This window comes from Equus caballus, chromosome 9 (genome assembly GCF_041296265.1).
Source record: "Equus caballus isolate H_3958 breed thoroughbred chromosome 9, TB-T2T, whole genome shotgun sequence".
Lineage (NCBI taxonomy): Eukaryota > Metazoa > Chordata > Mammalia > Perissodactyla > Equidae > Equus > Equus caballus.
The window spans coordinates 10,252,501-10,264,956 of record NC_091692.1 but is presented as its reverse complement, the minus strand read 5'-3'; the positions used below and the strand labels follow the sequence as shown (position 1 = coordinate 10,264,956).

Below are 12,456 nucleotides of genomic sequence, written 5' to 3'. Positions count from 1 at the left end.
CAGTTCCCTGGTTCCACAGACCAACTGGGCGTTCAGTAAAATTAAGGGGAGATTATTTTCACCTTGAGATCTTCTCAGTCGTAAGTGGATAATGAAGCATTAGAACGTGCTTACCAGGGAAAGCCGTAAATCTCTGTCCATGTGGGTTTTTGGAAACAGTGGTCTTGGTTGATTTAAGCAAAGCCTTGATCAAATCAGGGGCTTGAGAATAAAAGAGATGCCATTTCAAGGTTTCTTTTACTGTCCGTTCATACTCACGAGGAGAGAGAGTGATGGATCCCAAAAAACCAATACTCTAAATGCCCACTTCTGTCCATTTCCATTCCAGCTGGTCTTTTTGAAGATGATGTAAGTTTGTTCCTATTGCTGACCAACTGTTAGTTTCAGGTTGCCATTCTTTTTTTAACCTAATATCAGTATTTTGACATTTTGGGGGCTATATTATTAAAGCAGAAGTCATTTCATCCCTGCTGTGTGTTAAGCAGTGCGTCCCTATTGTTCCACCTTTCTGAGATTCTTCACAATAGGTTCCAGACCTAGGTTAATTAACAGCTCTGTTAACACCTCCTTGAGCTCAAGTGCTTCAAACACAGCCTGCTGAGACATTATTTCTTAAAAGGTGAGGACTAATGACCCAACGTTCAGGCACCATCTCAGAGGCCGGTTTTCAATCTCGTAAAAATTCTAAGTCAAAGAAGCTCAGCATAGAAAGTCATGAGCTGTCGTAAAATACCATTCCGGATATAGTTGGTTGGAATTGCCCGGGCACTTGGTTACCTAAAATACAAGTTAATAGTAATTCCACTTCATTTAGTTGTGTTTAAGGTGCTTGAGAGCTATGCTTAATAGACCATAAAAATTATACCTTAAGACGCTGCTTAAATACAATAACAAATTCTTGTACAAAGTTCTCCCAGAAACTACAATTTAAAAAATCATTATAAATGTTAACTAAACCCTACACATTTTTCTGTACAAAGACTTTGATTATATAAAATTTCAGATGTGCCAAAATTCTTAAAATTAATTAATTGCAGAGGCTATAGGTTGGTTTATACCTTTTCTTTTTTGGTAATTTGGGTAGTAAATATTTAAGTACAGTTTTACTCAAATATTAATATTTTATGTATAGGTTAATATATCATGAATGAAATAAATTGTTTTCTCTAATAAACAGCCTTTGAATATAATCACAGCAGGAATCACCTCTAAGTGGCATGGGACCAAAATTGGAAGGTGGTTTGAAATGTAACAAGATGTCAGTGTTCCTCTATTGTTACTAAATATGCATGGGGTTAAAAGGAATTAAAGTGGTAGAAATTAGACTGACACACGAAGGGGAAGAGACCTGGTTATTCCCTATCTATTGCATTGCCAGGCACAAAACTACTAGGTACTGCACACCTGTTTATTTAATCTCCAAAACCACCCCATGAGGCGGTTATTATAGCTCTTCACGAAAAGAAGACAGAACTAAGACTTAGTGGTTAAATAATCTGCTCAACACCATATTGCTATTAATTAAGGAAGCAGCATCTAAACTTTAATCTATCCCACTTCAAGAGTCCATGCTTTCATCTGTATCATGGCAGATATATGACATGACCATACTTAAAGAAGGGCTAGGAGAAATCAGGAAAACCTTTGCCATGTATTTAATATCCCACAGTGACAGAAGGATTGGCTAGAACAGAAATAGTATTAAAAGTACTACACACAAATAGGATGGGACTTTGAAAAATGATTAATTATGTAATAATAGTACCACTACATTTTCTAGAAATCTCGTGGAACAATGTTAAAAAGGAGTGGTTGAAAATTGATCATTTAGGCCAGCTGATCTCAAGAGTTTTATACAAGTAATTGTGCCTTTTGTTAAGAAGCAGTCTGTAATGTCTTAATGTCTGATTCTAGCAAATATTTTAGTGGTTCTTTTCTTCAGTTTTAATGTGATTTGGTGGTGGGAGGTTGCTGAGAGCCTAATCAAATCAGCACTTTTGTGTGGCTGTAATATGAATTAACAATTATTCAAAAGTTCCTATAACTTGGATACTTAAAGTGATCTACCAGAACATGCGAGCACAGTTTTAATTTTTGTCTCACATGTAACTTAAGTATATGAATAACCTTTCTTTGAGGAAATATCCAATTTCAGTTACTGCTTGAAAAGTAAAAACACTGTTATTTTCATGGCCATGAGCTGTGGATAATATTGAATGCCTATATTATCGGTTATTAATAATGAATATCTCATGAGATTTGTAGACTTTACAAGGATCTATGGATTTAAAATCATAATAGCAAATTTCCTAATTATTTTACCTTTTTTCTTTTTTATACAGAATGAAGGCTAGCTGGTAAAATAATGCACAGGAGAATATTTTGAGAGCAATTTATTTAAATATTGATTTACTAAAATATTTTATAATAATTCTTTAAAATTACCTTTAGAATGGACAAAAAAGGTATTTTTACTGCTTTTCAATTACTATTGAAAGGAATCATTTATTATCTCAAGAAAATGGAGCTTTTCATTTCTCAAGAGCGAGTCTGCAACATTCTGTCAGTCAGCATAGTTTTTGGCAAATGCTGGCTATTTTACTAATGTAGCTTTTTCCCCCTTGCTAATACTCAGCTCCTCCTAGTAAAAACACAGCAGAAAGACAGACTCTTCAGAGAATCAGAGTCCGCTTGTTTCTTTCTCTGTTTTGATCTGTCTCATAAAGGTATGTGTGTGTGTGCACACACATGACACAATATGACATGAGTGTGGGAATCAATGTCATAAGCTTGCATCCCAGCTTTATTACTTGAAAGGTGACAGGAATGTGTTAATTTCACAGAAGTTCCGTTTCCTGATCCGTAGAATGGAGATTAAATGAGGTGCTGTAAAAGTGCCTTGTACCACTTGGCATTTATTCAGTGAAATTTAGTTCTGTCCCTTCCATCGTCTTGCCTCTTGTGTTAACGTTTTGTTAACATGTCTGGGTTGGAACAAATCACGTAGGTAAACCACTTTGTTTCCCTCAGTTTTGCCGTAATGAACAGGAAACACAGTTTGGGTCCTCTTGGCAGGCCAGCCTTCTTGGTTCCCAAATCCTGTGTGTTCCTGTTCTCCCAGCACATCTTTGAATGTCGCTAGGTAAAAATTGGTGTACGTGGGTATCAAAGTCTTCTTAGAGATCTACCACAACCATGAGGAGAAGAGAACCAAAATAATACATCCCTTTACATAGAAGTTTTTATGTTATTGCCTGACTTAGTCTTACAAAAAATTTGTGAGACAGGTAGTATTACCCATATTTTAAGAAAGAAATTGAACTTCCAAGGAATTAACTTCTAAAAGACAAATAGCTGATGAGTGGTAGAGCAAAACTTAGACTTTGAGCTCTCTATAAAACTTTGTTCTTCCCAAATACAACATGTTGTTGATTACTGAAGGAGAACTGCTTTTCTAAATGCAAGCACATAGTTGTTGAACATGTTCTCTGGACATGGCATTTTGTAAAGATGGGTTGGACACTGGTCCTGTGTTGGACACATATTTGGAGCAAATATGTGTAACAGAGGAGAGAACATGTTAAACAGCATAAGAGGGATTTGGATAAAAGGTGCTTTTGGTTCAAAGGAGGACAAGGATATTTCTGGTTGTGGCAGTCAAGAAAGTCTTCTTTGTGATAACATTCGGATTGGGCGTTAAATAATGGGTAGAATTTGGATATGTTAACATGGGAAATTGGGAAGAGTAGAAAGAGGGAAGTTCCTATGAACAAATGTGTGTAGATGAGGGAGTAACTTGTAGACCTTTAACAAAAATGGTGAGTAATTTGGTTTTTTTGGCACAGAGAGGTCAAGGAAGGGAATAATCAAGAAAAGAATGTGAAATCTTGAGTGACATGCTGAGGATTTGGGAATTTGGTATACACTGAGATGCCATTGATGGCTTTTGATCACAGGATTGGCATAATATGATTTAGGAATAAGATTAATGGTGATAAATAGTAATAATGCAGGCCATGATGCTAAGTGCTCACCTTGTGATTGTTGTCAAGCAAGCCTTTAGGGGATGATGACAGTAGTCCCAGTGAGAAGTAAAAGGTTTGATAGGGACAGTGGAAGTAGAAAGAAGGGGAAAGATGAGGACAATATTAAAATAGGTAAGTACTTACAACTTATTAGAGGCCTGGGGCAGGGAAGAGGAAGGCATCTGAAGTGACACCCACATTTCTGTTTTGTATCATAATCAGAAATGTGGAAGCCACAGAGGAGAAGCGGAGGCAGGTTTAAAAGGAAGACTGATGAACTCGTGTATGGACTTGTAGAGCTTGGAGAAAAGAGGGAAGCCCCAGGAGGAGGTAAACTTTGGGTTTTTAGACAGGTGATACGGGTTTAGGGAGAAAGGTCATTGTTAAGAATCCTAATTTGTGAATGATCTGCATCAAGGAGATAAACTAACCCAAGAGAGAAAAAGAAATGATATAGAGGAGATTTGGTATTGAAAGACAGAGAGAGCACAAGTGAAATATCTATGTTTACATATTAAGGTAAAGAAAAAGAGATGGCGAAAAAGACAAAACAGAAGCAACTAGAAAGACAAGAGCTTAGAGAGCTTCTCACTGAAGTCAAATGAAGAAGGAATTTCAAGAAAGAAGAGGCGGCCAGCAATGTCAGATATTGCAGGGAAACCCAAGGAGACGGCTAATTTGAGCACGCTCTTCAAAAGTCCTTACTTTTGTACGTGGAGAATGAATCTATTTTCATATTTGTGACATCATCTCGTATGCCTTGCATAATTTTCTCTATCACTTCAGAATTTGAGAAGTTTTCTGTTGAGTCAGTATTATTTGACTCTACTTTTGGAGTCAAACGGTCTCTTGATTTCATTCTCTGCAAATTATCACGTATATCAGTGTCTACTGACTGTAAGTGTGTAGAGCAAAGATCTTGAAAATTAGTTGTAAATAACACCAAAAAAATCTAATATTTTGCATAGGTTACATTTTCTTCTGTCATCTTAAATATTCTTTGACTATTTTTTTTTTCAAGTTACTTCTTAACAACAGCATACTCATTTTTGGAATCCAAACTTGGGTCAAAAACCTGCGGCATGGGGGTTTCAGCCCCCTGCTGCTGTCTCGACTCTGTGAGTCAATGCCTGCTTTGCCAAAATAGACGCTAGAGAGTCAAAATAAAGACTATGAGTTTTCTTTTTCAATCACCATTCTGCCAGGCAAATGGGAATTTCTAGCTTTTCACAACTCTTTTTAAAGCTTTCTTGGCCCTGAGTTGACACAGGTTCTATTAAAAATATCATTTTTACAAAACAAATACATTTTGCTGTAAATAATCTCTATGTAGACATCCTGTAGGTATCTCAACTTCAGTATGTCTAAAATATAGCGCATCCATTTCTCCAACCTGTTGTTTATATTGCATCTTTGATATTGCATCACTATGGCAACATCCTCCATTCACCTGCCCAAACTAGAAACCAGAGAGTTATTTTTAATCTTTCTACTGTCCACCACTCTATTTAATCAGTCAGTCAGGAAGTTTTATCAAATATTTTATCCTGATTAACTCTTCAGTCTCTCAGGTACGTCTACTCTCTTGCCTGCTACTAGTTACTCCTCACTATTATTCTTTCTAATCATGTTTCTTGAGCATATTGCTGTGTGCTGGGTATTTATCAAGTACTGGAGAAGAAACAGTGGACAACAAAGAATCAGCTCATGCCTTCATGAAACTTGCAGTCTCGTGGAGAAGACAGATACCTGTCAATCAATGATACTAACATTTCATTATCAATGGGATAATTGTCTCAAAGAAATAATACAGAGTACAGCAGGAGAAGAAACAAGAGCAAGTTTCTTAAGAAAAAGAAAAGACTTGTAAACCGGAAAGCTGTAACTTAGAGGATGAATAGGAGTAAGACAGAAAAAGTGAAGAAGAAAAGCATTCAAGGCTGAGGAAATTCTGGAAACTTTATACTTGGAATGACCCTCACAGTTGGAAGATCTGAAATCAGGATAGTTGGAGAAAAGTGAGCAAGTTAACAAAATGAATGGACCAGAGCTACAGTTGGGTTGAAGCGATATCACATGGGGCCCTTAGATATGAGGACCATGTACTCAGTTTTTTAAACTGAAATATTTTTAAATTGAAGGGGCAATGGATGTTAATCTGGGAGTGTTCTGGGAAAGCCTGGCCATATGGTCACTCTATTTAGTCATGTGAATGATTTTAGGCTTTACTCTAAGAGAAAAGGAAAACCATTGACGGGTAGTAAGTAGGGGTGTGAATTTCTCAGAGGAGCTTCTCAAGTAGCATTTTTCTCTACCACTGCTGCACTCTCTGCCTAGTTTTCCTGTTTCATTTTATTTCACAGTCCTTATCATTACCTGAATTTATGTATTTATTTGTTTGAGTGTTTTATTTATTCTTCACTTCTTGAATTTGGGCTCTGTGAGGGCAGGAATTTGGTTTTATTTGCTACTGCAACTCCAGCACGTAGAATGGTGCATGACACGTGACAGGTGTTTTATAAATTGTTAAATTAATGAATCAGATTACTTTTTCAAGACACTGTGGTTATTGTCTGAACTGATTAGAGCGACCAAGAGTTGATGGTAAGAGACGGTGGTAACGCATAAAGAAGTAGATCGATGGAGAAATAGAAGATATATTTAGGATGGAGTGATAATTTAGATGTAGGTGGTCATGAAGAGGAAGCATTAAAGAAGACTTGCAGATTTCTAGAATGTGCTACTTGGTGAATTTGAGGTGCCACTAACTGAAATGTTTGGAGAAGGAATATGGCATAATGGTAAAGAGTGCAGGGGTTCAAACGGACTGCCTCTCTCGCTGACACTGTGACCTTGGGCAAATTGTTTGATTTCTGCACGCCTTGATTCCCTCAGCTCTAAACCGGAGGATAAGATTAGTACCTACTATTGTAGTGATTTAGTGAAAGAATGTCCATAAGGCATTTAGAACAGAGCCTAATACATAAAAAAGTACTCAGGAGAAGTTCGTTACTGTGGGAAAGAGTAGAGGACAAATAAAAAGAGAGAAGCAGTTCCTTTTTGTAATTGTTGAGTTTTGATTGCCATGAGATTTCCAAGCGGATGTACGAAGAAGCACTTACAGTAAATAGATTTAGATCTCAGAAGAGAGGCCTGGGTTAGAGATACAAATCTGGGAGTCATCTGAATATGAGTAATTGAATTCAGTAACTGGTGTTTAGTACTAAACTCCAGGGGACACAAATACACACTGGTGGGTAAGGGGGACTGAGAAGAAAGGTCAAGAGAATTATGGCAAAAGCCAGGGGCCAAGAGGAGGAACTGTGGTGAGCTGTATCAGTACCTCTCCCTTGAGTTCAAGGATGGTAAGGGCCATACTGCTCTTCCAATCCAGGCAGCACACCATGGCCACCATGGTCTTTCTGAACCAGGAAGGCTAATCTCTTCTCATTTCCACTTAGCATCTTTCAATGACTCCTCAAATCGTTAAGTTCCAAGTTGAATCTTCTTAGCCTGCCATTCAAGGAACTCCACATTCTTATTCAAATATACCTCTCTGGCCTTGTCCTTAACTGCATCAACTAATGCCACACAGTCTCTAACCAGTAGGTGTTATCTGTGCTCTTCCATCTGCCTTGACTGCCTTTCCACCTGCTGTGTGTAAAACTAATTGTGAGTGGACCTGCCAGACCGAGCTCTAGGATTACTTCTTTGAGGAAATGGAACCCAGAGGTGCCTTTCCTCTACCCCTCTGGACTCTTCTGTTTCTCCCCAGGGGAACCCTTACCACACTAGGTTGTATTTCTTCATTTTGTTTCCTGACCTGCTCCCTTAGGCTGCAAGCTCCCTGAAGGAATGCTGTGCTTTTGGGATCTTCCATACCTTGTCTGATGCTTGCCATTGTGTGTACATTAAATGTTTGTGGAATTAAAGAATGGTTAAAAAGTGGATCCCACTAACTTCTCAAACTCCATATAAGCACTTCACATTCACTCAGATAATCCAGAAAAAGTTTAATATAGGATAGATCCAGGTTCAGAGATGCTATATCCAAACTATGGTCAGAAATATTTGCAACAAATTCAGATAAAGTAGGGGTGGGCAAATTGGTCCATAGGGTTATTAAGATGATTTAAGATGTCACAGAATTATCGTATAAATCTGTAAGTAATATATTTTTTGTGTAATCATAATTAGCCAGTTGTTTCAGTCCTGAGTTTAAGATTGACATATCATATGTATCTTTGTTTATGTTGACCCAATCCTTAAGTGCTTACTTTGTTCTAGCACTTGGATAAGTGGTTTGGAGGGGAAAAACATAGTCCTCATACTCTTGGTATCTTTTGGGGTGATACGAAAGCCACACGAACAAAGGGTGGGAGAACGGAGGCTCCAAATTCTGTAACTGTTAGACCCCAGAAGGTGTTACACTTTAATATTTGGCTTTAACATAATCTGTGTAGGAATATAACTTCACTTCCTTTTAGAAAACTTGTATTTTCTTAAACGAACTGAGTAGCTACATTCGATTATCTGATTTATTTCGTCTGTGCTTTTAAATGAGTATCTTTCGCTGTGGATTAGAAATGGCACGTAAAACCGTTATGGAGGGCTAGAGGGAAATTATACTCTTCTTTTTCAGGCGCATCATTTCAGGTTTAACAAGTAGAGGAGAATAATGGCAAAAAAATTACGGTTTTCTCTGTGAGCCGTGACAGCATTAGCTATTCAGTTAAACCAGGAATTTTCCTCTCCCTTCCACAGTGACCCATTTTTGGACCGGAGTGAATGAAAGCACTGGTTGTTTGGCTTTTCCAACGCCGCAGTCTAGTCCAAATTCTGGGCTCAGAAGTTTCTCATCTGAGAATCATCAGATAATGTTGAGTCATTATAATGATGAGTGCCCGTTATGGCATTCAAGGCCCTGTGTCTGAAATGGCACGTACTTGATGGTAACACGTGTGTAATTGTTAATCATGGCAGGTGACTAGGAGATTACTGGAAAAAAATATTTTGAAATGGTGTCGTATGTTTGTTAGGAAAGAATGAGTGATTCTCGTAATTGGATTTGCCCAGGTTTGTAAATCTTTTCCCATCCATTTCATTTATCTGCTAAAAATAGATGTCACTAAGTTCAAAGACTAATTCTAGCCATACTGGTAGACAGAAGTAGTCTGTCTTGGGTCAGGTTTACTCTATTTTATAGTTTCCTGATTTTTGAGACAATTATTCAACTTCATTTTCACTTCTGAATCTAAAAGAAACTGTTTTGCTTTTGCTATTTTTCCATGAAATGGAAGAATGAGAAATTGTGTATAAACCTGCAGGAGACATAGAAAATAGATACTGTAATGAGATACTTCAAAGCAAATGAGCTCAAAATAGTATACTTTCCCAGAAAAATCAGAATTTAAATTCATGATTTTTTAAAAAGAAATATGATTTTTCTGACTTTTACATACATAATTAAATATATGTAACACACACTCAGGTCTCTGCCATATTTTAGAAATTTGAAATTTTTTAACAAGATGATTAATGCTAAAACATTTATAGTGATCTAGGTACTTGGTCCAAATAGTAATGGATTTATTTTAGAGGTACATGAAGCATACTAACAAATTACCTAAAATTTTTACTTTTTACATCACAAAATATTATCAGTGATAGTGGCAGCTGATTTTATCTAGAAACAATTAAAATATTTGCCTGATTGAAAAGGTTTCAGGGAAAAGTGGATGTTTCCAGCCAGAATAATGTGTTATTGGGTCAAGTAAATAATTTTAAAATTGATTAGCGTAGCCTAAAAGGCAGTCACAGGCTGTGAGAATATGAATAGGTGTGTTGAATAGATAACTATGTGAAAGATGTGAGGATATTTGTATTTAAATGCAAGAATCAGTGGAAGAATCCAGCTGCTTGATAACTTACTGGATGAATTTGTTATTAATACCATTCCCTAAACCATTTATGAGAAATGGTTTTTAAGATTCCAGATTGTGTAAATGCTTTGTACCTAAAGACTCAAGACTGTGTAAATGCTTTGTACCTAAAACTGATGGAAGTAACTGGTAAACTGCTTCATCAGGTCCCACTTGGAAGTGAGTGGGAACTGCAGGCTAGAAAATGTAGGCTGGGTAAGGAACCCAACAAGTCAGCAGAGTTCTCTTTACAAAAAGAAACAAAGATAGCAGTAATTAATGACCCTGACTCTGTGCCAAAAAAGCTTTCTTCTGACAACTCCAACTTAATTAAAACTTAAGACATTTCAATGGGCTCCGAAAGCCCCTGATGGGGTGAACTCTTGCAGACTCGTGAGAAAATTTTGTAAATTAAAGGAAAAGATGTGTGTTACCACCAATGCAATGACTCTAATCCCTGACGGTCAAACAATCTATTTAGCCCAAGCCTTTTCTTTTAGCCGGCTCACACCTGCAGGCTTCCTGGCACTTCCTCTGCACCAGAGAAGGCAGTTTTTGTGTTTTACGGAAGATCAGATAATAGGAGCCTGGCTGTTCCTTTTGTTTTTGTGCATTGTTCATTAGCCTGTGAGTGTTGCAGGCACACTTGATATGCTTGGCTTGCTCCGGAGTAGAGCATTGCCTGAAAGCTTTGGGTGGTGCAACACGGGCTGAAGATGGGTTGGTGGAAAAAGTAAGGTTCTTTTTTTTTTTTTAATGTGAAAGTGGCTCAAATTAAAACTCACAGTTGATGGGGCAGCCTGAATGGCTGTGGCCTGCTGTTCTTAACACAGCGGAGTGACAAGAAACGAGGTTCTGTGCGAGACGGTGCAGACTGGAGACACAAGGAAGTGCGTTGTTAAATAGTCCTTGTTCCTTTTATCGGTGCCATTTTTAATTCTCTTGGATCAGCAAGCATCCATACGGATTCCCAGCAGGTATGGAAAGGAGGCAGACTGTGCTGTAGAGAAAATCACGTGGTGATTTATTTATTAATAAATATATCGAAGCCTGAAATCTTAGACATGACATTGGTTGAATACCAATTGGGGTGAATGGTGACTCCATTTACATGAGAAAAAAATAGAGGAGTTTTATCTCTCCTCCCTCCCCTCTGGAAAGTGTTTTGGTGTGTTATAACAGCAAATACCACCCCCACCACCCCACAGGGCAGACTCTCTCTGTCTCTCTCACACACACACACACACACACACACATACACACACGCACACACGCTCATGCTTCCTGTGGCCTCAGGCAAATCTGGTGGCTAGGACTGGACAGGGTCCATTCCTGGATTGTCTCTTCCCTTTTGGACGCGACTTGAGGCTGGTGTGTTGGAAGGGCACAGAAACGTTCCTGTTTAGATCCAGGCTGGGGTATCTTTTTAAGTGTCCCAACTAAGGAAAGAAAAGCTTGTCTTCAGGTATTCAAGAATCTCATCCTTTGACTCTTTCAGGTTTTGTTTGCTGGGGTAAATTATACAGCGTTTGTTTTTGCAGGTGACTCGCCATAACTTACATGAGCTAGGCTGAGCTTCTTTTTCTGGGAATGGAAATGATCAGAAACTTAACCTTTTACAAAAATTTGGGGAATGACGCTTTAGAACAGAACATCACTTCACTTGATTTAAAAAAAAAAAAATACGAAAACTTCTGTCCATGAGCGTTAACCAAATATAATATATGGGTCCTGTCTTTTGGTGTTTGGGAAAGGCTCACCAGCTAGTTATTCTTTTCGACTAACCACTTTCAGATGCGAAAAGCAAGGGCAGTGGGGGAGGGAAGGTAGAAATCAACATGTTTGATCCTGTGTATAAAGTTTTTTTTGTTTGTTTGAATTTTAGAATGCTAACCCTTATCCAACTAATCTAGACCAAATAAATACCACCTGTGCCCAGTTGTGTATTTTAAAAAAAGCACATAAAAATATTTTTAATGAATTACTAAAAGTCATATAGTTTATATTGAATCACAGTTATTAATATTTTTCCTCTTTGTTGCTATTCTTATTTTGGGAGTTTGCTTGTTTGTATGGAATTGAACCACCCCAATTAAAATGGGGGAAAAGTTTTTTTAAAAAATAAACTACCGTAACAGAATATGTTTGGGAGTTGTAAAAGTTTTTCCATTGAAAAAATCAGAATTTAAGAGGATCCTGTTACACGCTGTGGGCAGAAATCAGAGTCAGCAGAGCTGGCGAAAACAGATTTTTTTTTTAGCAAAAATTTGTTGCGGGTCACTGTGAATGGTAAAAGAGAAAAAGCTTCACATGATAGTGTCTGTTTTGAATTAGATTAAACTTCAAATTAAGTTACTTAACTTTTTAGTGTATCTAACATATAATTAAGAGAAACATTTTTGTTTATAGAAAATGTAAGTTTATTCCATGCATGCAGATTTATGGAAAATTTAAATAAACATTTATGTTTGAGTCAGTATTTGTAACAAAGTAACCTCTATCACAGAGGG

The 12,456-nt window shown here is 37.4% G+C and overlaps 1 protein-coding gene across 4 annotated transcripts in view; it reads left to right on the top strand.

Moving 5' to 3' along the window:
• The window catches only part of ZFHX4 (zinc finger homeobox 4), a 174,424-nt gene that overhangs the window by 78,540 nt on the left and 83,428 nt on the right, over positions 1–12,456 (top strand). The window lies entirely within an intron of this gene.